The 24,894-nt window shown below is 44.8% G+C and overlaps 1 protein-coding gene across 1 annotated transcript in view; it reads left to right on the forward strand.

Moving 5' to 3' along the window:
* Window positions 1–569: 569 nt before the first annotated feature.
* Window positions 570–24,894, forward strand: part of PKIB (cAMP-dependent protein kinase inhibitor beta) — a 61,796-nt gene continuing 37,471 nt past the window's right edge. Inside the window, exon 1 of the mRNA XM_086744417.1 lies at window positions 570–678. The gene's annotated coding sequence lies outside the window, so the exon portion shown is untranslated. The remainder of the gene's footprint in view (window positions 679–24,894) is intronic.

Below are 24,894 nucleotides of genomic sequence, written 5' to 3' on the forward strand. Positions count from 1 at the left end.
CCGAGATTTGTCAGACCTCAGCTGCTTGCGTTGGGCAAGAGCGGGAGGATGTCCTGTGTCGTTTTGCTGGTGCAGTTCGAGGGATTACAGCCAAAAAAAAAAAAAAAAAGTGTAACCCGAAGAGCTGAGACTCAAATATTTGAAGAAGGCTCCAGGTAAGAGCTGGATTTTTCCCCGCTATTTCGGGGTAACCGGGCACCGGGACCGATTCTGCCCGCTGCCATCACTTGTCAGAGGGGCGGCTCTCTGCTTCTGGGAGGGTCGCGGGGGGACAGGGACCCTCGACCCACGCTGTTTCGAGGTGGAGGGGTTGGGAGGGGTCCCGGCCAGGTCCCCTCTCCCAGCTGCAGAGGCAAGCTGCGGGGGAGGGGGGGGGAGGTGAGGGGGGCAAGCTGGGCCGTCCCACACTCGGTATTTTGGGGAGCAGTGCCCCATGCCAGCCTCGGGGGAGCCCGGCTGCGGCCACCTCAGGGGCACCGGGGGAGGCCCCGACCCCGCCCGCCCTCATCTCCGCCGCTCCCTGCCGGGACGGGGGGAGCGGCGCGGGGGGGGGGCGCGGGCACGGGGCGGGCACGGCCGCCCGCCGCCTCCCGCCACGGCGGCGGCTGCCGGCGCTGCGCGGGCCGAGGGCAGAGACCAGAGCTCCGCCGGCCGCGGGAGCGGCCCCTCCGGCGCCGGGTGAGTGCGGCGTGGGGGGGGCGGCGGGGCAAGCCGGGGGTGCGGCGAAGGGGCCGTGGCCGCCGGGGGTGGCTCGGTCGCTGGGTCCGGGTGCCGGCAGGGGACAACTCGGCAGGGGCGGCGGGGGGGACCGGAGCTTTCCAGTCCGGCCGAACCCCGGCGGAGCGGGGTGTCCCGGCGAAGTGCGCACCCTTCTCGGCTCCGGACCGCCCGCCACCCCGGGCCTGGCAGCCGCTGCTTGCTGTGGGTCGCGGTGTGCGGGGCGCCGGGCGCTGCTGGGGGTCGGGGAGAAGCAAGGGGGACGCGATGCCGTGGCTGCTGAGGGGGCTCCTGGGGGGTGGTGGGGCGGGAGGTGCGGGATCCCACCCTGCCCCCAGGTGCTCTGCGTGGCCGTGGATGTGTCACGGGTGGTCTGTCAGTGCCTCCCCGCTCTAGGTGTACCCCCGTACGGGTTTAATGTTCGTTAACCTTCGGTACTGACCCCTGGGAAGGGATGAGGGGAGGTGGTCGTGACTCTCTTAGGTAGACCGCCTCTCCTCAGCAAGAAAACGAAAATGACTTTTTCTCCAGTAGAAAGCAATCAGAGGTGCGCCAGGTGCTGTGTTTGTCCACAGCTCCCTTCTGAAATCGTATTTGTATGGTGAAATTAATCAGGGGTAAGAACGCAAAGAGTAGAGAGGAAAAATATCAGCTTTATTTACAGAATGGCACCACTTAGTTGTATTGAAATACATTTCTGAAAAGTAACGTTTGTGTGTGAAGTCCGTAATTAAAGTTGCAACGACAAAGTAATGAATGAGTAATGTGCAATTCCCTGATGCAAAAGATGTTGCTAGAAAATCGGTTGAAATACATAATTGACTTTCGTCTTTCCGTGATTGCAAGGAGCGTCCTTGTACTTTGATCACTCACAAGGCAAGACTTTTTCTTTCTGATTGCAACAAAATGTTGGCAGCAGGAGAATTTTTTTCTTAATTCAGTTGTGAGTGGTGCTCGCCTGCATTTGTTAAAAGTTACTTGTGGACTCTAAAGAGCGGGCAAGTGCTTTTAGCAAAGGAAGAAGTAGAAGAGTATTCAACATGTTCCTGAAGTGATAGATAAAATGATCTCCAGCGTGCTGTTTGTCCGATTGGTACAGATACACCCAGTTCTTCAAGATTTTAATTTTGAAAAATAATGAGACTTTGGTCATTCCAAGAAAATCCTAGCTGCCTTTGGGGGCATTGTGGTTGGGAATTACTGATGTGAGAATCTATAGGGCATATTGATGTACACACTGTAACCTTTTGTCGCTAGCAAAAAACGGTTTGGATTAAATACTTGATCAGAAGAGAAACCTTGAAAACAGCTGAAGGGAAGACCACGATGCTTTGTTTACCTCTCCTCACTAAAAAAGTCATGGGGACAAGAATGGTCTGGGGTTTTTTTTTTGCTTCAATTACTAATATGCCCTTTGAAATTATGAACTTGAATGTTTGTGTTACGATGTTTATCAAATGTTACTTTGTGGTTGATAAAAACTACATACATGGAGGTAAGATAAATTGAAGTTTCACTAGAAATACCCAAATAACTTACATAACAACTTTACTGTACCGTTGGAGTGAAGGTTTAGTTCTGTAGATTGGTTTTAAAATGCACCCCATTGGAATAGAGACCAGTCCACTTTATTTTGTCTTAGACTTGTGACAGCAACACATTTAAGCGAAACAGCATAATGTATATCAGTATGCTATAAAAATATATGTGAGCTTCAAAATCATAGAATCATAGAATAGTTTGGGTTGGAAGGGACCTTTAAAGGTCATCTAGTCCACCCCCCCTGCAAGGAAGGGCTTTCTGCTGGGCTTCATTTTCTTTCTGGTGAAGATGCTCCGGGACCTTGCTCACTTCTCTGGGCATGGCTCCCTCTTGACCGCCTCTGGGGGAAACAGGAGGGAAATTTATGTGCTTTCTCCATATCTTGATGGTCAAAGAGCCTCTGTTCACTGCAGTGTCTCCCTAGCATGCTCCTCATTCTCCCAAACAGTTTTGCAAGCAGTGAAACAATGCAGAATTTAGGATTGGTGGCTTGGTTTGTTCCACTCTGTGGCATTCAGACTGACCACTCAGACCCATGGCATCGCCACCAGCACTGAAAGGGGAGAATTACAAAAATAAACCCAAGTGATCTTGTCTGGTAGAAGTATGTTGACAGTGAAACATCTGTGTTGGAATGGATTAAGATTCTGGCATTTACATTTTTACAAGGGGATCATCCAGATTTTCATTGCAGCCTAAGAGTATGGCTTAGCAGAAATCCTAGAAAGTCAGGAATGGTGATCTGTTTGTGTAAAGCTCCAAAATCTGGCTTTCCTCACGTGAAAAAAAAATGTTGTCTGTACTTGACTTAATAACTCTGGTTTTAGAAGTTTTCCCATTTGAAATTTCTGTTTGTTATTTCTTCCCTTCTGTCCTGACTGTACTTTTTTTTCAACCTGGTTTCCTAAGGAGATGAAGCTAAAATAATCATAATGCTGTCTGACTGATAGTCTCCCCTCACTGCCCCAGAGTAATTTTTTACCCCTGTGGATCAATTTCGACCAATATAAATGGAAGAGCAGAGAATTCAAAGTGATGAAATCCTTACAAACCCCAAGACTGCTGGTGACTAGGGAGATGAGAGAGATGAGGTTGATGCTCCCACTGAGGGAAAAGCTTTAGCAAGCATGCAGCTTATTAGCCATCAGAAAATTTGTGTGGGTGCTCCATAGGATGCTGAGCTTCATAGCTGCTGCTACTCACAAGGTTAGTGATTATATTTTTCAATTTCTCTGCTTCTTGAGAGTGCACAGGCTTGAAAGTTTTGATCATGCCTTCTCTCCTCCATAGTCAGCTCAAAATAAGATCTGTTTGTCCGAGATGTTTCTGGTGATGAGATATATAGAAATGCTGTTGTTCCTCAACTGCATGAACTGACCTGTTGCTTTCCTAGCCCATAATGTAATACTTCTGGATATAGGGTTGATAGCTGATGGTGCAGTAATTTTCTTTTGTTATCTTGGCTCAGTACAAACACTTGATTACTGTGGTCGCAATAAAACCTACTTTCTTCCACAATCAGTTTCTCTGAATTGCTTACAGGTTTTTGCTTAGACTTTAATTTGCTTCCTACTGCCACTGTTGTTTCTTCTGGTTACGACTGCATCCAAACATCCTCTCCTGCTTGCTCTGCATAGCAGGATGCTGTAACACTCTCTCCATGTCATGAGAGGAGAAGGACAATGGAGGAAAAATATGAAAAGGTATTGTGAGTTTATCCAGCAAGACCTTTATAAATACATGTTGCTTTTATTGATTTTTAAGTTGTTATCATTGTTCTGATTATTTGTTACATAACTAAGGTTGAGAGCTATATTTATGGGTAATTATCCATTTTCTCCTTCCTTGTCTTTCCAACATTAATACCATCACAATACTTGCCTTTCTTCTCTCTTTCATTACCTCCCTAGAAAATTGCTGTGGGTGGGGTTTTTTTGTTTTGTTTTGTGTTGTAGAGAGCTTTAATAGTGTAGTAAGTTGACTTGCTAGTTTTTTTCCTTTTGCAAAAATCATATCAACTGGGCTTGCTCTCTGGATGTGAATATACATCTATAAATGAAACCAATTTAGTAAAGTGCTTAGTGGATAATGTTGATTTCTTTGTAAATATCCATGTGCATTCAAGTTGCGCGAAGGTCTCCTTTGCATCTTTCAGAAATAGTTTATATTATATTATATTATTAAAGCCTGCATTCCGTGCCAAAGAGAGAACACCGTGCTTGTATAGTGATTACGTTTGACTTTGTTCTCCTGGTTTATATGTTAGCAAGAGGAGGAACGAGGTGCACAAGAGTGTCTTTTTCTCTGGGAACAAGCACATATGCTCATGTCACATCTTGCCCTGCCTCATCTTCTTGCACTTTGATGGAGTGAAACATCCATCCTTCCCCACCGCGTGGATCTGGCTCCTCCTGACAGCCCCACACAGCTCTCCCCGCACCCCGGGGAGCTGCCACCAGCACATCACACCAGGCTGGGTGCCTCCCAGCTAGTTTAAGAGGCAATTTCCCCTGCAGTTCCTCACCCCCGTACCCCTCACCAGCAGTTGCATCGCTCCCAGCCATGCAGGGTGTCATGGCATAGGCAGGTGCTACTCAGTCTGTTTTAGTTAAGATGCGTCCAAAGGATCTTAAAACCCTGCCAGGAGAAGCGTTTAACTTGAAGTGCTTTGCAGATGGGGTAGAGTGTGCAAACCCCTGCCCTTACAAGAGCAGTGACACCCTGCAGAGAGGGGAACGTGGCCCCTGCCCGGAGGCCACAGGGGTGGGCTGGGGTGGGAAAGGCAGCAGCAGGGCTGAGAGCAGGAGCCATACACAGAGTTCAGCTGCGCCCAAGGCAGCACATCTGAGTATAGCCTAAAAAAAAAAAGCGTCAGCAAAGAGAGATGACGATTTTACCAGCTGGGTCAGGTTTGCAGTGCACATGGGAAGACGCGTACCTTGAGCGGCCTTTGGACGAGGAGCTGTGTCCAGTGCACCCAGGCTGAGGCGTTGGGACAGTGGGTATTCAGCACTGAATATACGTGGCAGAAGATTTTCTGCATGTGCTTGCTTTGATATGTAGCCCACATCTTTCCTTGCTGACCCCAGAGGTGGGGGACAGTTCTGTGCTAGCTTGTGCTGCAAGGATGCAACTCTTAATTAAAAACCTTTCCATTTTGTGCTTCTTGCTTTTTTCTTCTGTAATCCAGATTAAGCAGTATTTACTGCATACATAATGATAGCAACGCATCTGTTGGCTTTCCCCCTCCTGTGCACATACTCCATCTGACAGGAAGGTGAAGTGGTACACAGTACTGTTTATGTTTGCAGACCTAAACACTTGCTGATGCAGAACAGGGCAACAATTTATGCTGCCTTCCAGCCTTCACGGGCAAATGGGCAGCCTTTTATTTTAGCCTTTTTCAATTTCCTTTGAAACCAGTTTACACAATTCTGTGGGAAATGCACAAGATTGTCCATAGGCTCCTTGAGTAACCTGTAACTGTGTTCAGTAATGCAGCTGCAGAGTTGTTGAAATGTCCTTGGAAGACATGCTGCATTCAACGCCCCTTGGATAGAGACAGCTTCCTTCTCTGCAATGAAAATCCGTCCTTTGGAGTCAGCCTTGTATCGGATCGACATCCTGCAACTCTCTTTGCCTAAATAGAGGTCAGTAGGTCAATAAAAACAAGTATTAAACTGAGCATCACTGGAGTATGTAAGCCATTTTCACAAGACAAACTCAGATGCCATCAGATCTCTGGGTTTGGACTTTGTGATTATTATTCCTGTCTAACTTAGAATCATGGGATCATAGAATCATAGAACAGTTTGGGTTGGAAGGGACCTTTAAAGGCCATCTAGTCCAACCCCCCTGCAAGAAGCAGGGACATCTCCAACCAGATCAGGTTGCTCAGAGCCCCATCCAACCTGGCCTTGAACACTTCCAAGGATGGGGCATCCACCACCTCTCTGGGCAAGCTGTTCCAGTGTTTCACCACCCTTACTGTAAAAAATTTCTTCCTTATGTCTAATCTAAATCTACCCTTTTCTAGTTTAAAACCATTACCCCTTGTCCTATCACAACAGGCGCTGATGAAGAGTTTCTCCCCATTTTTCCAACACCCTTAAAGTGTTGAAAGGCTGCAATAAGGTCTCCCCAGAGCCTCCTCTTCTCCAGGCTGAACAGCCCCGACTCTCTCAGGCTGTCCTCATAGGAGAGGTGTTCCAGCCCTCTGATTGTCTTCATGGCCCTCTGGACTTTCTCCAACAGGTCCATGTCCTCCTTATGTTGGGGGCTCCAGGATGTCTGGATCTCATGATAGGGGTCTCACAATTGAGGTCTCGCAATTGGGGTCACGCAATTGGGGTCTCACGAGAGTGGAATAGAGGGGGAGAATCACCTCCCTCGATCTGCTGGCTACTTGTTGAAGCATAATGTCTCTTGGATAATCTTCACAGTATTTTCTATTAGGTGCAAATCCAACACGGTTAGCAGTACTTGTGTGACAGGCTTTAAAATAAAAGGAACTAACAAAAATGAAAATGAGGAGAACCAGGGGGGGAGGAAGTTTCAGGTTGTGTGCCCAGAGCTTTTAATAGTGCTACTTCTTCATACTTACAGGACAATATTGCATTAAAGCATGTACATTTTCTCTATGACATAACATATTTTGATTAGGAAACAGCTTGGAGTCCTATATGCTAAGGAGTGTTTACATGGAAGCTCTGTGGGTGTGTGTATGTTCATGTACACTACAGAACACACCTGGAAGTGTGGTATTTCATGATCTTTCTACAATATCTAGCAACTGAGGCTGAGATACCAGACAGGCATAAACAAAATTCACACAATTATGTATTCTGTCTGGGTAAAGTATTCCCTTTTGCTCAGGCTTGACATCTCCTTTAAGTACTTGTTTCACCTGGTATTGAATCTGGTGTCATTTGTATCCTTTAGCTGAGCACCTCACCCATGGATATTTATAATTTCTTCATTACAAGGTATCTTGCTTTTGCTCAGACAGAAGCAGAAGCCTTGGCAGCTGTTACTTCATCTTAACTGGTAAGAGTGCTCTGTGATGTATCACTGTGTGATGCCAAAGAGATTATCATTAAGGTGAGTCTGCGCCCTTCCTCTTTCTCATGAAAAATAGCTTCTTCTTGGGCAATATGTGGTATGCTTTGTTCATAAGCAATTTCTGTCTACAAAGGTGGATCTTACAGTCCTTAATTAAGAGAGTTTCCACTAAATAGTGTTGGTAGGATTTGCCCAGTAAGTATTTATATGGAAAACGTGGAAGGTCTGTTCTGTCTGTTGTGGACTGGGTTTGGTTAGATAGGAGGACTAAAGGAATCAGAAGACAGGAAGACGATTTCTAGAAATTCTGTCTCTGAGTGAACAAGCGGTTCTGAAAATAGTATTTGAAATATAACCAGAATTTCCCCGTGGTACCAAGTAGAAGGATGTGGTTTTCCTAATGCCTGAAGTATATCTACATTTCTCAGGGCTTAGGCCAGTGGTGAATAGCACTGTTAGATTTGGGAGATGATATGCCAAGGTGTTAAGCAAACATAGGACACTTCATCTTAATGTAAATCCAGGATATAGTGGGAGATCTGGAGCTTTTGTGCTGCTGTATGAATAAAAATTTGGAGGATTGGCTTTATAAACGGTCCTGCAAAAAAAAGGGAAGCCACCCTGGAAGTGAGGGGCTGAGCAGAGCTCTGCGTTTCTGTTGCCACTTCTTCCAGAGTGTGAATAGGATGCTTTTACAGAGATGACTTGTAACTGGAAGACAAGACACTGGTTTAGCTGTAATCTTGCCCGTAGCAGAGCCGGGCTTGGACACAAGAACACAGCTCCATCCCTGACACAAGAAATCAGATGATGCTGTGGGGTTGACAAGGGCTGTCAATGTGATTCACCTTCATCTGCTCCCAAGTAAAATAGGGTGCACTTTCCTCCGGGGAAGGAGCTGTTTTCTGGAGTATCATGAGCATGATGGTCATGGCTGAAGCAGCTGCCCAGTGAGATGAGGCTGAGGGATGGGGCTGGCTCAGGGGAGAGATGGCAGCAGCCCCCGGTACCTGTGGGGAGGCGGTCAAGAAGAAGGAGCCAGAGAGACAAGGGGCACTGACTGGACCAAGCAAGAGAGGTTGAGTTGGGACCTGAGGAAAAGGCTCTTCCTGGAGGGGGCAGAGGCGCAGGCTGCCCAGAGAGGCTGTGGCTGGCCCCATCCATCCTGGGGGGTTTCCAGCCCTGAGGGGTCGCAGCCCTGAGCAGCCCAGTCTGACCCCAGCGCTGAACCTGCTGCTGCAGGGCTGGACCAGGGACCTCCTGAGCTACTGTCCAGCCTGAGCTGTCCTGCGACCTGGTCATCCCAAGTTCGAAGCTGAGCCTCTGAAAAGTTGTTGCGAAGTCCTTGTTACCATCTAGGCATGAAAAATATAACAGGAATGAGGGACCCTTATTTCCCAGACTGAAGGAAGGCCAGTGACAGGACCTTTAATAAGTAATAACAAATAGATGCTTACAACAGCATAGTGGCTGCAGTCCCTGCCATAAATATCTTGCCAATGTAATCTGTCTTAATATGGTTAAATTCAATGTTGTAAAATGATTTCTAAGTGTGCTGCACTGCTCTCTTTCAGGCTCCCAAGTCTAATTCAGTTTGCTACTGCTTTTATTCGCCTGAGAAAAGCTTTCTGTAAGGCACAATATAGTACCATAAATATGCAAGGATTTGTGTAAACATGTTTTGCTCAAGTGTTAACGTGATATTTATGTCCTGTATTAAAAAATGAAACGCTGATCCTTATTGCTTTCCTGGAATTAGGCATCATGTACAATGATGTGATTTTGACATTTTAAAGAAAGGTCCCTCAGTGGGGATGGTGTTCTTCTAATATGTCTTGCTTGTTCTTCTTGGGAAGCTCAGGTATTATAAATTCTTTACTACCCTTCTTAGGTTTTCTCTAAATGTCTTCTTAGAAGAGCTCGAGTGCAGTCATGATAATGAAGTCTCCAGAGAAGACAGCCACCACTAATCTGTTATTAAGACCGTGGGTTGCTTCTGTTTAACAAAAAAAAAAAAGTAAAATAAAAGCAATTGCTTCTAAAATAGATACAGCCTCACTTAAACAAACATCAAGCAAAAAGCTCCTCTCTGTGTTGTCAAAGCTGTTTCATAAACAGTGATTGAACACGTGTACCCTGAGTAGTATAAAAGGGTTTGCATTAAGAAGCCAGTGGTGCTTTCAAACACCTCTTCGCTCTTCCCCATCATTACTCAGAAACTGTCACTAAAAGCGCTTGCTGTTTACCTCGGAGAGCTAGTAAAAGCTTAAGAAGATGAGCGTGTGAGGGTTGGAGGAATACTTGTTTTATTTTCCCTTGAAATGGCATTTGTTTGCTAGAAAAGCTAGAATTGTGAAAGGAATAGAACTGAATAAAAATAAATCTCAGCTGATTCCTAATGGAAGCATCCTGTTATTCCTGTGGTTGGAAGCTCTCCACCTGAATGTGGAAGGCATATAGCATAGAGCCAGAACTTGTAGGAAGAAGATGTACTGAAAAGGCAATGCTAGCTTTTTCTGTTTTGCATTTGAAGTTTTATTACTTATAGTTTGAAGAGAGTGAAGAACTGCTGTCCACGCAGTTCCTTTTATTAATGGGCTAACTCACTTTTATGTTCCTTCTGTCTTTTCAGATTCTCATTCCTTACAGGTAGTTGGAAGTAGCACTTCAAACTTAAACAGAATAAATGGGACGATGTGTTTCTCAAACAGATTTTTCAATAGACTCAATGTATTGTTTCTGTTCTAGCAAGTTTTGAAAGTAAAATAAATAGATATTAATTAATGATACAATTTCATTTACCTTTACTGATTATTAAAATAATCCCAAATGGAAACCTACTTACTATAATCACATTTAAGAAGAGACAATTTCTTGGTTTGAGTGAACTATAAGAATTCATACATCTTAACATGGAAATTGAATGTCATTACACAAACTTAGCTGTCTTCAATGGATATAATAAGACATTCAAGTGTATATTCACTGTGTTAATTAAGTGACTGGTTAACAAGCCAGCCTTTGTAAAGAGTTAAATTATGTCACATAAAGAGAGAACAAACAAATTTGGAGGCCTCTTTAGAAAGGAGTAGTAATTGGGAAGCGTCTAAAGAGTGTAGACGAAAGCTGAACAAATTTACCCAGCTGACCTATTTTGCCAGCCCACATGGAGTGACATCTACCTCTTGATTCTGAATACCAAAAAATAGCCATTAAAACTTCACACCATGATGATCCTAAAAGTTGCTTGTTCTTCAGATTTCTATCAAACCTAGAACCTGAAGTTCTATTCCTTAAAATTAAATGAAAATTTGTACTCTGGAAGAACTGAAAAATGAGATTCAGAGATGTAATTTTTTTAAAAAGGAAACTTTCTAGGTACACTTAATCACTTGATCAGCTTTTACTAGAAATATTTTAATTATGGAAATTTTGTAAGCAGACATTTTGAAAGGAAATGGTAATTTGTTATTTAAATTTCTATCTTGGCCTCATTTCTGTACCTTTTCTGAATGTAGGAAAAGGTGTGTAAGATTAGAAGTAAATTAAAGCAGATTTTAAAAAGGTCAGTTTGAATTTTGGACAGCCCCTCCCCACCACCACTCGCCCCCATCCCGATTCTGTGCCTTGTTTCCACTTGATTAAAGCCATCAAAAAGCTGGGATTTCCAGTCCAGACCTTTCTGTAGAACTACCATTCGGGGTAGGAATGAATGCATGTGTTCCTGCGCCATTCCTGATTGAGAATTGAGGAGCAGAGATAACAGCCAGCACCGCCGTCTCTGGAGCAAAGGACATTTCCTGTGATCTGTTTTCTTGTTAAGACTTTCTAAAGCTGGTATTTCACAGAGGAAGAAAAGTGGGGCTGACAGCCCGAGCTTCCATCTGATGGGAGTCACATTTGATGTATCAATGGCAGTGGATCGGTTAGTTGTGTCTGTAATGAGTGAGGCGGTCCAGCAGTTGAAGCTCAGAAAAGCAGGAGCCCATTGAAAGTGGGACGTAAATACCATTTGAAATTAAACTTCTCCCAAAATGGGGATTTCTGTTCAGATTTCTTACCAGGAGCTGTCAGGGGGATCTGGCTGCACTCTTCCCGTGCCAGTCTGAACTGCTCCGTCACACAATGAGCCAATCTAGACAGCTGAACAAAATATCTGCAAGATATGACCCAGTTCTGATTTTCTAGTGTCTGCGTTGACCTCTCCTATCTTCTGGGGCAAAGACCTTGGTAAGAGCACACATAGAGACATGCTTTTTTGATGGAGACCTTTTTAAGGCTTGATCTCGTAAATGAGAGCATAGAGATCAAAAGCATGAGGATAGATCGCTCTTCACTAAATGGGATGTGATGTGGGAGGCGGGAGATGCTCAGCCTCCGGCAGCATGGGAGCTAAAAACAGCTCAGTGGTGTTGGACTTGCACTTGCACAGCGCCAGCACAGCCAGTACCTATCTTGGGAGCAGCTGGAGCTGTTCTGGGTTTGTTCAGAGGAGTGAATCCTTGGGGGGAAAAAAACCTGAAGCCGAAGAAGGAACATTACAGCACAGTTATGTCTGGTATCAGTATGGGAGTTTCAAAAATTGTTAAGAAAATAAGCATATGGACTGTATAAAAGGCACATAGGCTTATTTTGAGTGAGGAACATAGCAGACACTCTGTTCTCCATTCTGCATCTCTTTAGAAAGTGTCTTCACAAATTTTCCTGTAGATTTGTGTCTCTGAATTGAGCGGTGGAGGGTGAGGAGGAAGGGAGGGTGAGGAGGAAGGGAGGATGAGGAGAGAGCGATGTTGGGATCTGATTGAGATTAGCACCAGTTTGTTTGCAAGTGAAAACTGCGAAGGAGCTGCGGTGATGTGTTATATTGTTAATTATGTTTCAGGGGAAAAGCTGCCGCTTGGGAGAAGGCAGCATTTCCAATAACAGCTCTGGAGTTGTAGTTCTTAGGAGAAATGCCACCCTGCACAACCGTGGTGCTCAGCATTTGTTGGTGAACTGTGACATCTGAAATGATACATAAAAATAGAGCTAAACTGTGCTAAACATTCAACAAACACTTATTGAGACTTCAATTTGAATGTTTAAACTGGGAACAAAATACCAGGAAAAGCCCACCACTAATTCTGTGGCATCTGCTTTCTGGAGGAAATTGCACCCTCAGTTTCCAAATTAGAGGAACAAAAATAACAGTTATTTTTTTTTTTTCCCTTCGGCTCAAGCTGCTTTTGGTAATAAATTGCCAGAAAATAGCTCATGAATGGTCTGTATTTCTCATCTGTGCTGAGTTTGCGGGATGTTCACTTGAAGGCCTTGGGGAAGGCAGCTGCCCATGGGAGGGGGCAGCGCTGGGGTGACAGGCCAGCGGGCAGCTCAGGGACCAAGGTCTGCGGCGCGGGGAAGGGGCTTGAGGACCCCCTTGGTGCGTACTATTTGGCCTTGGGGCTGTTCATGATAGCTTTGACAATGGTTATCGATGATACCAGGCAGAGGAGCGAGATAAAAGGTCAGGGTGGTTTGGATTTATAACTAAAATGGGTAGGATGAATCTAACGAGACCTTGTGAATACTTTCCTCGTCCATTGAGGAGAGTGGTGACTGACTAAATGAATGTGCCTTGGCGACAGCAGTTGTTCCCAGTTGTCATCTCATGTTTCGGGAGCTGCGTCAGGTGTCCTGACACAGGTTACTTTCCTTTTTCAAGGTAGAGGACACTTCTAATAGCCTTTGAGATCTCGGATCTCCCCCTCCTCCATCGAAAAAATGACTAGATGCTATAAAAATACCAAGGCTAGAACATTCCCTCTGGTCATAAATTTCCCGCAGAAAGACTGCTCTGTATTAAACAATTTAATGCTGGGGCTGGTACTGATGTTTGGGTTTAATAAGGGTTTATTAAAGTATCTTCACTATTCAGAAGAATAAAATTGTACCAGTGGTTTTGCACTATTTTGCACTGTATATGCAGTACTGAATCACACTGTGTGAGGCTTCTGTTTTGGTGGTAAAGACTTACCACTAACGATCTTGTTCTCATCTCCACAATTCAGGAAGAGCTCTGGTGTTACAGTGTACCAGTGGATCTGTATCACCAGAAAATATACTGGTAATCAAACATGGAGATCTGTAGGAAAGCTTATTTTAGTCACCAGATGCATCTGCTGTTTTCCCATCCACTAACTTGCAGTCTTAATGGATCTGAGGTGGCACAGATTTGTCACTAATCCTTGCTTTGAATCAGCATTGTAGGAGTCATGCAGAGCTTTAGATTGATGGATGGTTCAGATTAAACCAACCAACCAACCAAAGAGAAAACCAAACAGATCAAAAGAGCTTTTCTACTACACTACCGAACTGATTACTTCTAATTCAGAAATTCATTTAAACCTTTCTTTTTATCTTTCATGACTTGATTTTGGAAAGGCATTTTTACTATGTAACCCTGATTTCTTTTCTGTGTTTGTTTCACTGGGATTAAGTAGTGAGGGCAGCTATCCAACTAATCCAGAATGGGCTTCAACAAATCCCAGATGTTGATGTGCAGCGTAGCAAGTACCTTCTTCTCCACATGCAAGAGCATGGGACTTGGGGAAGGGAAGAAAGATCTGCACCTGGACTTGTGCAAAGCTTTTGACACTGTCCTGCACGACATCCTTCTCTCTAAACTAGAGAGGCATGGGTTTGATGGACAGACCACTCGGTGGATAAGGAGTTGGCTGGATGGCTGCACTCAGAGAGTGGTGGTCAACGGCTTGATGTTCAAGTGGAGATCAGTCACGAGTGGCGTCCCTCAGGGGTCCGTGTTGGGCCTGGCCCTGTTCAACATCTTTGTCGGCGACATGGACAGTGGGATAGAGTGCACCCTCAGCAAGTTCACCGATGACACCAAGCTGTGTGGTGCCGTCGACATGCTGGAAGGGAGGGATGCCATCCAGAGGGACCTTGACAGGCTGGAGAGGTGGGCCCATGCCAACCTCATGAAGTTCAACCAGGCCAAGTGCAAGGTCCTGCACCTGGGTCATGGCAATCCCAGGCACAAATACAGGCTGGGTGGAGAATGGATTGAGAGCAGCCCTGAGGAGAAGGACTTGGGAGTGCTGGTGGATGAGAAGCTCAACATGAGCTGGCAATGCGCCCTTGCGGCCCAGAAGGCCAACCGCATCCTGGGCTGCATCAAGAGAAGCGTGGCCAGCAGGTCGAGGGAGGTGATTCTCCCCCTCTACTCTGCCCTGGTGAGACCCCACCTGGAGTACTGTGTCCAGTTCTGGAGCCCCCAACATAAGAAGGACATGGACCAGCTGGAGAAGGTCCAGAGGAGGGCCACGAAGATGATAAAAGGGCTGGAGCACCTTTCCTATGAGGACAGGCTGAGAGAGTTGGGGCTGTTCAGCCTGGAGAAGAGGAGGCTCTGGGGAGACCTGATAGCGGTCTTCCAGTACCTTAAGGGGGCCTACAAGAAAGATGGGGAGAGGCTGTTTAGTAGGGCCTGTTGTGATAGGACGAGGGGTAATGGTTTTAAAATAGGGGGAGGTAGATTTAGATTAGAAATTAGGAAAAAATTTTTTACACTGAGGGTTGTAGAGCACTGGCACAGGTTGCCCAGAGAGGTGGTGGATGCCCCATCCCTGGAAACGTTCAAGGCCAGGTTGGATGAGGCTCTGAGCAACCTGATCTGGTTGGAGATGTCCCTGCTCCTTGCAGGGGGGTCGGACTAGATGACCTTTGAAGGTCCCTTCCAACTCTAACCGTTCTATGATTCTATGATTCTATTTGTCTACTGTTTGTTGTATCACATTTGTTGAGCATTCACACCGTTGGCTTCAGCTTCACACCCCCTCCTCAGTTTCATGTTTTTGTGGCCATTTGTGGCCCCTATCGCTGCACTGTTCTTCAGCCTTTTGTCCAGCCTGCTGATGAGCCACAGCTGGCAGTTGGGGCTGATCCATGCCGGGGTCTACGTTGTGGCACCTCACAGATCCCTCTACCTTGTGGTTTGGTGGTGAGACTCCTCCCAGTTGGTTATGGGGCATCCTGCATTGGAAGTGTTTCCCTGTGGCTGGAGGCCATCGTTCAACTGTGGGATCCGTGAGGTAGCGATGGGTTTTCTTATGGATGTCCAGCTCGTCCTTGCTAAAATGGGAAAATGTTACCTTCTGAGTTGTGAGATGAAGCCTTCAAAATGCATAACAAACAAACATGTCCCCAGAGAAGTTTCTTGAAAGACTGAGGAGTTTACATGCTTCTAATGAGGCAAATGAGTGATGTATTCTGGATTCAGTTGTGCCAAGAGGGTGATGATGGAAATTAATTGTTTGTGAAAAAGCTCATGATGCCAGAAACATTTATTGGCATGTATGTAAAACATGCTGCACAGTGCAAGTGTTCTGCCATCACACCGACTGAGCACCGTTGTTCCACTTGATTTATTTTTCTCTGCAGCTACTGAGCTACTCCAGTTCCATTGAACTGTTTCGGATCGCTTACTAAGCAACCTGAAACCACATTCTACCTAATGCAGCTTTCCTGGGTATGTATGTTCGGCATATTTCCTTGCTGCATGAAAGCTTAGAAAGGCTATTGATATATCCTGACTTTGATTTTTCTTTTTATAGTCATTTACAGTTTCAAAGAAAATTTCTACTTGCACTGGGAAAAGACTTAGTGTGAACTTGCAGCTCATTCTCCTTTTACTAAATTATATTGTCTATGTCAGTTTTTGATATCTGGTACCCATTTTTCAGCCTCCAAATCTGTAGTTGAAAGACCACAGTTCCAGGAGAGTAGTTTATTTGTAGATGTTCCTCCCTTTTTCTTCATCCAGATGTGATTTTCATATATATATTGAGTGTTTTGACGGTCAGTTCCCGGATGTGTTCGAAACATACATCTCTGAAAAATCAAATATTCACTCATGAAATTCAATGAGTGTGAAAACTGAGAGGACAGTGTAGGACTGGCTGACGGATGCAGCCTAAGAAGAACGCGTGGTAGGAAGAGCCTGAGCATTGGGCACAAGCCCCTGACCAGTGGTATTTGTGGCAGGGTAGCTTTTGTGCTTTTAACAGACTGGTACTACTGCTGAATACCTGCTGCCTCTTCTCCTATGTGCTGCCTTCTGAATTCTTCAGAGAAGCAAAAAAATCACTAAAGACAAATAGTAAGAGAAAACTCAGTGCATTGTACAAGACCGTGGCTGTAGAGCTTGAACATCCTTTAGTGGGAATGAGCATACTTGAATTGCTATGCATGAATATTTTTCTCATGTTGAATAAAATCCTGAAAGGAACTTGGCTGAGTACATGAAATCCTGAGGACTATGCCATGTGCTTCTTCATTTCTGTGAGATGGATCCTACCCTGTGCAGCACTATTTCTGTTGGGGTTTTATGCATTTCTTTGGAAGCAGAGCATCTTTAGAAGAACTTTGTAGCAGCTCCATCAGGAAGAGATAGTATCTCTTGCCTCAAGAGATACTTTTAGGCAGCTTGGATCCACAGCTCATCAAGGCCTGAGGAATGGACCACCCAGGACTTGAATGGTAGAGTCTTGTATTTGTGCCTGTCTGCCCTGTTGAGCTTGAGGGTACATGAGGGTGAATTTGGCTTCTGACATAATTCAGAAAATCTGTTGCAAATTGTGCCCAGCTACATTAGCTTCTCTGATGGATTTCTGCAGTGCAGTGGTACCCTTGCTCTGCTTTTTCTTTCCTGTTGTCCTCCATACCAAGGGCAAATAAAAAAAATCTGTAGGTCTGCCTGCCTGTCGCTGTAAAGCTGTATGGTTGATTGATGTGTGGCCCGAACATATCCTTGTGTAGAGCATTGACATGTGAACTGTGCTCAGAATAAACCCGTGCATTCGTCCTTTTCCTGACTATGGGTAAAGGGAAGATTTAATTCCTGGAATGAGCACAGGGAATGCTGTTGCTGTACATACCTGAGAGGGAGAGATGGACCAGGTAATTCATACCTGGTGAATTAACATCAGAATTTTGTTCACTTACAGGCTGCTAAAAGCTGCATAAGTAGTCTCCCATCATTTAATTGGTGTACATAGCAGAGAGAAGAGCAAGAACACCACCAGATTGCCTGAGGTTTGGTTTCACAGCACACTGAATCCAGAGGTGACTGTCAGTTATCATCAAATCAATGTGACAACCTTGGATACGCAGTGTGCCAGAGTTTCCTCACATTCTTTTGTTTCAGGTTTGATCTCAGTGATACCAAATGTGGAATAACACATGGTCAGTTGCAGCCTGTTAGGCTGAAAGAAATGTTAGCAAATGTGATTATAGAGGCTGCATGGTGGAGACCCTTGTTCTAACCAACGGATAGGCTCTTGTGCAGAACAGTTTGGGTGGAGGAGAGGGAGGAGAAAGTGTGATGATGAAGTGACATGAAATTAGGGAGGGGAAAAAAATGATTCAGTACTGACTCTGGACATAGGACAGTAGTTTTCAAACACACTTGCTTCTCTTCAGGCTTATCATCAAGTCTTCAGGCTTATCATCCATCTGCCATTTGCATCAGTTATGCATCTTTTTTTGTTGTTCTTTGCTACATGCAAATACTACTGTGTTTCTTTGATGTGTGAAATTGCATTCCCCTACTGATAGCACCAAGAAGTCTTGCAGGAGGGATTGCGAAGCACTTGTAAAAACCCCGTTTGATGGATGAAGCTATAATGGAGGATGCAGGAGTTAGGACTGGGCTCTAACAATTCCTGTTTTACCTCTCCTGCCTTTGCAGAGATGCTCTTGGTCAAGGGAGAGCTAAGAGGTGCAGTCCTAACCCTCAGGGAACACCTTAGACTACTGCTGTGTCTGGCCTGCACAGTGCAAGAACAAAGACTGAAGAAAACTTTTTTCCTCCTCTGCTGTCCCTCTCTATGTCTTTAGGTATCAGATATGGTTTATTGTCTTCCAGGGGACCACCTTCCCCTCACCTCCAAATGCCATTCAACCTTTGGCAAGCCCTGGTGTGCCAGCAGATTGCTTCAGCTGAACACTGGCAAGTGACCACAAGCTGCTGCTAGGGTGGGTCTGGACTTCTGACATCCTTTTCCTTCTAATCATAGGTTTTTAAAGAGGAATTTAGTTTTGGAACTGCTGACTTCAGCTCTCACACCTATGCTGATAGCTTTATTTATGGCAGATGCAGCACGTAAATTGTCACGGCCTGATGTCAGGGATGTCTCTGTAGGCAGGAAAGCAGGTTTCTTTGGGGCATTTGACTTTTAAATTTCCTCAGCATCACCTTGCTTTCAAGAGCACTGCTTTAAGAATTGATTGCTCCTGTTGCTGCCCTTTCAGAAGGGCAACCTGCAGCACTGCCTGGCTGCCTCTGCAGCCACCAGCGGAGAGTTGCTGGGCTTCAGGGATGGTCACGGTATGGAAAAACCTCTGTGTTCCTCTCTTTGTGCACTGTGAAACTTCCCATTACACCATTCCAGCAGAGTTCAGCACAAGTGGAGGGGTCACTCAGATTCAATAGGAAGACAAAATTGATAATCTTATGTTCTTTTCTGATTGAGCTCTTTCAATCTTTAGAGTGCTTTTTCATTCTCTAATGCTTCTTTGAAATCAAAAACCTAAACTGAATGAACAGCTAATAGGATCCTTTCCCATTTTCACTGGAACCCTGTAATGTCTTATTAGCTTAAAATACCTTTGTAATTTTTCGCTTTCAGGTTGTGGTTTCTGCCTCTCCAAAATCAGCAGACATATTTGACTTCCCCTTGCCATAGGAGGGACCAGTCCTTCCCCTCTGCAGGGGATTGCTGTGGGGCTAGTTGCAGGTGGTCTCACACACCAGCTTCTGGGAGTGGAAATCAAAACTTAAAATGTTTTTTGTGGTCTTCTCTTCATTAGAAACTTGGTGTTCTGCCTTGCCACAGCACTGGGCAGCAAACACCAGACTGGAAACCTTGGTGTGCTGCGCAGTTCCACTGCTTGGGTGTCTAGAAAGGCATGGATTTTCTTAAATCAATATTGACTAAATGACTTGGACTGCTCTTTAGTATGGAATGGGAGGGGAGTTTTCCATTTGCTTTGAACTGACATCATGGGGATTTCATTTGTGGGGAGTTTATTTTTTTTTTTATATTTTCCTCCAGAGCAGTTGATCTGGTTCAGATCAAATGGGTATCTACTACATAGTGTCTTGCTGCTGAGAGAGGCCAAAAATAAGTGCCTAGGAAAAACACTATGAAGACATGAAAAGTACTTCCCCCTGTATATTCTCCATGTGCTTAGCACATGTCCTGTATAACCCAGTGCTCAGCAGCTCACAGGTTACTTGAGCCAGATGCAGTATCTTTGTGTTTAATAGCTGTAGACAGATTTTACTTCCATCCATTTTTTAAATGACCTTCTCTACATTTATTAACTCCTGGACCGCTCAATCATCTCTTTAGATTGAACTCAGTTTTCAGATCCAGGATAGAGTTCCTGCAGACATCCAGAAATTGCTCCCTGAAGCTACCTACATGACATCAATGAAATTCTGTTGTGGAAACAATTGAGATTTGTGGCCTATTGATTCTGTGGACATTTGAAATGCTAAGATCATGTGTAATGGAAAGCAAACCGTAAATCTGTGGAGGTGTGGGAATTTGCAGAGTGTTGTCTTCTGACAGAGATCTTAGCCAAGGGACAGGATATCCAGAATGATAGCTACAGTCTTCTCAAAGCCAAGCCTCACTGCTGCCATAATTCATCTTTCTTTTGGCTGTCACTGCTACCTCCTCATCACCCTCTGTCAGCTGGTGTAGTTGTCTCCTTGTCCCTACCCCAGCTGCAGCCATTGCTTTCTTGTCCACTTCAGGTATATAGGGATGTTGCCAGTGCTTTGCAGGGTAAGCAGTTTCGAGGGCAGAAGTGTTGCTCACATGCCTCTCAGCACACAGAGAAGTACTGAGGTGAGAAAGGGTGTTATGTGCAGCGAACACCCTTCACATCATCTGCTTACTCTTTTGCTTTCAGAAGGTATACATTGAGATGCCTCAGAAGAAGAGAATGAAACAGGAACTAGTCACAGCTCTGGAAGAAACTGAAACAGTCCTGGTGATTTCTAAGATCTCATTGAGGAATGCAGAGCTCTTTAATGTTGTATTTGAAGACGTGAAGAAAATACATATCAACAAAAACATGTGAATTTCTGTAATAAAAACTAAAGCCTAATTACAGTAGATGATTTTTACACTGTGTTGTTCAACCTAAGTTCTTAGAGCTCCCACATAAGAAGTACAGATATTCAGCAGTTCTGCAAACCAGTGAGTAATTCAGTAGGTACTTACAGCCAGGATTGCTAAGGGAAAAAGGCTTAATTAGGCCTCATTAATGTAGACTAACTTGGTTTTGAAAAAAAATGTTTTTCTGTTGCTGAAAACAAGCTTCTTTGGGGTGCTCATTCCTGAATGTTTAGAAGAGATTTTGAGTTTGAAATGCTTACAGAATCACAGAATAGTTTGGGTTGGAAGGGACCTTTAAAGGTCATCTAGTCCAACCCCCCTGCAAAGAGCAGGGACATCTCCAACCAGATCAGGTTGCTCAGAGCCCTGTCCACCCTGGCCCTGAATGTTTCCAGGGATGGGGCATCTACCACCTTTCTGGACAATCTGTTCCAGTGTTCCACTAACCTCATTGTAAAGAATTTCTTCCTTATATCAAGTCTGAATCTATGTCCCCCTATTTTAAAACCATTACCCCTCATCCTATCACAACAGGCCCTGCTGAAGAGTTTCTCCTTGTCTTTCCTATAAGCCCTCTTTAGGTACTGGAAGGCCACTGTAAGGTCTCCTTGGAGCCTTCTCTTCTCCAGGCTGAACAGCCCTAACTTTCTCAGCCTGTCCTCATAGGAGGACATTATCATGTCCCTCCTCTGGACTTGCTCCAATGGATCCACATCCCTCTTATGTTGGAGGCTCCAGAGCTGGACGCAGTACTCCAGGTGGGGTCTCATGAGAGTGGAGTAGAGGGGTGGAATCACCTCTCTTCACCTGCTGGCCACGCTTCTTTTGAGGCAGCCCAGGATGTGATTGGCTTTCTGGACTGCAGGCGCACATTGCTGGCTTGTTGTTGAGCATCTCATCAAAAAACACACCCAAGTCCTTCTCCTCAGGACTGCTCTCAATCTATTCTCCACCCAGCCTGTATTTGTGCTTGGGATTGCCCTGACCCAGGTGCAGGACCTTGCACTTGGCCTGGTTGAACTTCATGAGGTTGGCACAGGCCCACCTCTCCAGCCTGGATGGCATCCCTTCTCTCCAGCGTGTTGACCGCACCACACAGCTTGGTGTCATCGGCGAACTTGCTAAGGGCGCACTTTATCCCACTGTCAACGTCGACAACAAAGATGTTGAACAGTGCTAGTCCTAATACCAACACCTGAGGAATGTGGCTCGTCACTGGTCTCCACTTGGACATTGAGCCACTGACCACAGCTCTTTGCGTGCGGCCACCCAGCCAGTTCCTTATCTGCCAAGTGTTCCATCTCCAAATCCACGTCTCTCCAGTTAGAGACAAGGATGTGATGCAGGGCAGTGTCAAATGCTTTGTGCAAGTCCAGGTAGATGACGTCAGTTGGTTGTCCCTTGTCCATCGATACTATAACCTCGTCATAGAAGGGTTTATCTTTATTGATTATGGTTTATTGATTAGGTTATATTTATTGATAAGGCTTTATATTTATTGATTATTTATTAACAAGTAGCAGCAACACTGAGTACAGAAAAGGATTTTTTCTCTCTTCATCTGAGAAGTTTCTTTTGAAAATAGTAGAATGTCCTTGCTTATGCAAGTTACTGGTAGAGGAAAGAGCTACAACTGTAAGTAGATGTGGCTTAAGTGTAAGATTAACCTACTGATCAGCTATAGACATTTTTTAAACTCGATAAAAGAACTCATGAAATGTCTTTTTTTTTAAATATTTCACTGCAAATAATGCTCATAACACAAGTTGTGTAGCTTAATAGTTTACAACATGGGATCAGAAATTAAATTGACCTCCTTTATCTGTTCAGACATAGAGCCCACATATCTCTGTGTCTGGGAACGGTAAAAATCCATCCATTTTTGAGAGATAGATATGACTTTACAATGTGGAAATCATCCTGCCAATATCATTCATGTTCAGCACAGGCTGTATGAGGAGGCTTAAGTCAGTGTGCATCCTCTCAGGGTTCAAAGATGCTTTGCAGAAGGCAGAATTCCTCACTGCTAGTCCAAGTAGTAACAAAATCCCCCACTTTGAGCCCTGTCCTGCATCTAAGCTCCTGGAAATGCTCCTTTTGGCTTCAGCATGAGTCGGATCACATATTCAATCCATGTTAACTTCACATCTTTATTTCTTTAATATAGACAACTTTTTTTTTCTTTAAAGTCTCCAAGGACTGTGTAGGCACCACACTGAAGTGGGGAACAGTCACCCAGATGAATATAATTCTACTGGATGCAGGAGGAATTGTGATAAAGGATTTTTTTATTTTATTTTATTGGAAAGACCATGTATAAACCTCTCAGAAAAAGACTGGAATCTCTAAAGCTTCTCTGCGTGCACATTAAAGATGTCCTGTAAAAGTACTGCACAGTCTAAACTGATACATATTTATGTATTTCAGAAGAAAGAGCAAGTTGGCCTCTCATGGCCAAAGCAATGCTGTAACTGCAGTCATGGGAATAGATAGGAAGCTGAAGGAGAAGGGTTTGTCTGTAGACTTAAGTTCTGGTCCCTCCCGTGCAGTGGAGCTGTACTCAGCCAGTGAGCCTACAGATTTCAACAGCTGGCATAAAATGCTTTTCAGTAGAGGTCAGTACTTTGGAGGCTGCTCCTGACAAAGATGCAAACTCACCTCGAGGCAGAATGAGGCAACTGGTGAGTACATAAAGAGCCCAATTGTGAGGGCTTCTGTGTATGAAAAACACTTACTTAGCAGTGTCTAGAGGCTGCCTCTTTCTATCTGTGCCTCACCTCCTCATTCCAAAAGAAGCAGGAGTTAGGAGTGGTTATGCCTTCACTGGAAACATCACGTGAACAAAAATCAAAAGAGTAGCTGTAAGATGCCATTTTGTTCTTCTCTGTTGACATGTCAGTAGCCTTTTACATTTTTCTCTTGAGAATGACTAGGAAGGGCACGGCTACCTTGGGAAAACAGTGGCAGATGAGTGTTTGGAGAGTGCACTAGCATTTGTCATGACTGTCTGTGGTGCATAAATCAGACACCTGGGTCCTTAAGGCGGTGCTCGAAAGTATTTGTCATTTAACAGCTCTCAGTAAAAGTCATGTTCAAATCCCCCAGAAGTTTCATTTTACTCTGTATAGTTCAGATTATTTGAACACAGACAGAAGTGAGGATGAGGTGGGGAGGTGGCCTCCTAAACTGTGCACATTCAAGATCTAAAGAAAGACTCGGGCCCTGTAAGAAGGGATGCTCCAAATCCAGGATGGGCCAAACATCCCCCGTGTTTCACTGGCCAGCTAGCTAGAGGCTTCTGCACGGTGCTCCTCTTCACATGTGGAACAACCACGGGTGAGGGTAAGGCACACACATCCCCATAGCTCGGGATGTGTCAGGGGACAAAGGGAGCTTTGCGTGGGGGTTGGCAGGGAGCGTCCCCTCCTGTGGCTTGCCCCTCTCCTGCTCACTGTGGGAGGTGGCTCTCACCAGGGATGTGTGGCCAAAAATCTTCCCTGATGCAGCTGGAGAAGGGGAGCACTGAGCTGCAGCTGGTAGCAATTCTTGTTATGTTTCACAGCTAGGAACTGGTGTTCATTGAGTCTAAATTCCAGGTAAATTAATACCAGAGATCCTCTCTTAGGAGACAGGCCTCTGTCTTCAAATGTTTTTGAGCCTATTGGAGCAACTTCGGGCTGTGCTACCTACAGCACTGGGCTGAGCCGGTGCCCTTCCTCCTCGGCTTCAGAGGGATGATGTTTTTGACATTTGCAAGTTTAAATTCAGTACAGCATCAGCCCCATCAATCACAGTATGAAGACAAACCCTGTCAGAGAATCCAGGCTTTATCTTTGTTTTCTGCTCTTCTCTGAGACACAGAAAGAGAAGGGAAAAAAAGCTATCCAACACTTCTAGCCAAGAGTACTGAGACTTAGAAATTAAAACTGGGCTGGGGAAAAAAAAAATCTTTACCATAAGTGCCAGGGATGCAAGACTGATTCTGAAAGAAGACAGATTCTTGACTTCTTTTGCTTCCTTGATCTGCTGTTCTGATTGTGTTTTGCTTTCTATAGGGCAAATTTTTAGCATGCTGATTTTACTTCACTACAAGTTTACACTAGCATAAAATGAAAACATATTACCAAACCTAGTGGTTTTGTGTTTGTACTCGTATAAATAACTCCTTAGCAAACTATTTATTAGGGTTTTTTTTTTTTCTACTGTACAGCATCAGGGGATAAAAAAGAGCCACAGATGTGGCTCACATAAAGATGTGTTCACATAAAGATTGTATTCCGAAGGGAGCACTAAAAAAAACCCAGCCTAAAAGGCACACACTGTGTCCACAGTCCAGTATTTGTTATTTGAAGTTCATACACACAAGGACAGTAGGAAAGGGAGGCAG

This window comes from Chlamydotis macqueenii, chromosome 3 (genome assembly GCF_036417535.1).
Source record: "Chlamydotis macqueenii isolate bChlMac1 chromosome 3, bChlMac1.mat, whole genome shotgun sequence".
NCBI classification, from domain to species: Eukaryota; Metazoa; Chordata; class Aves; order Otidiformes; family Otididae; genus Chlamydotis; species Chlamydotis macqueenii.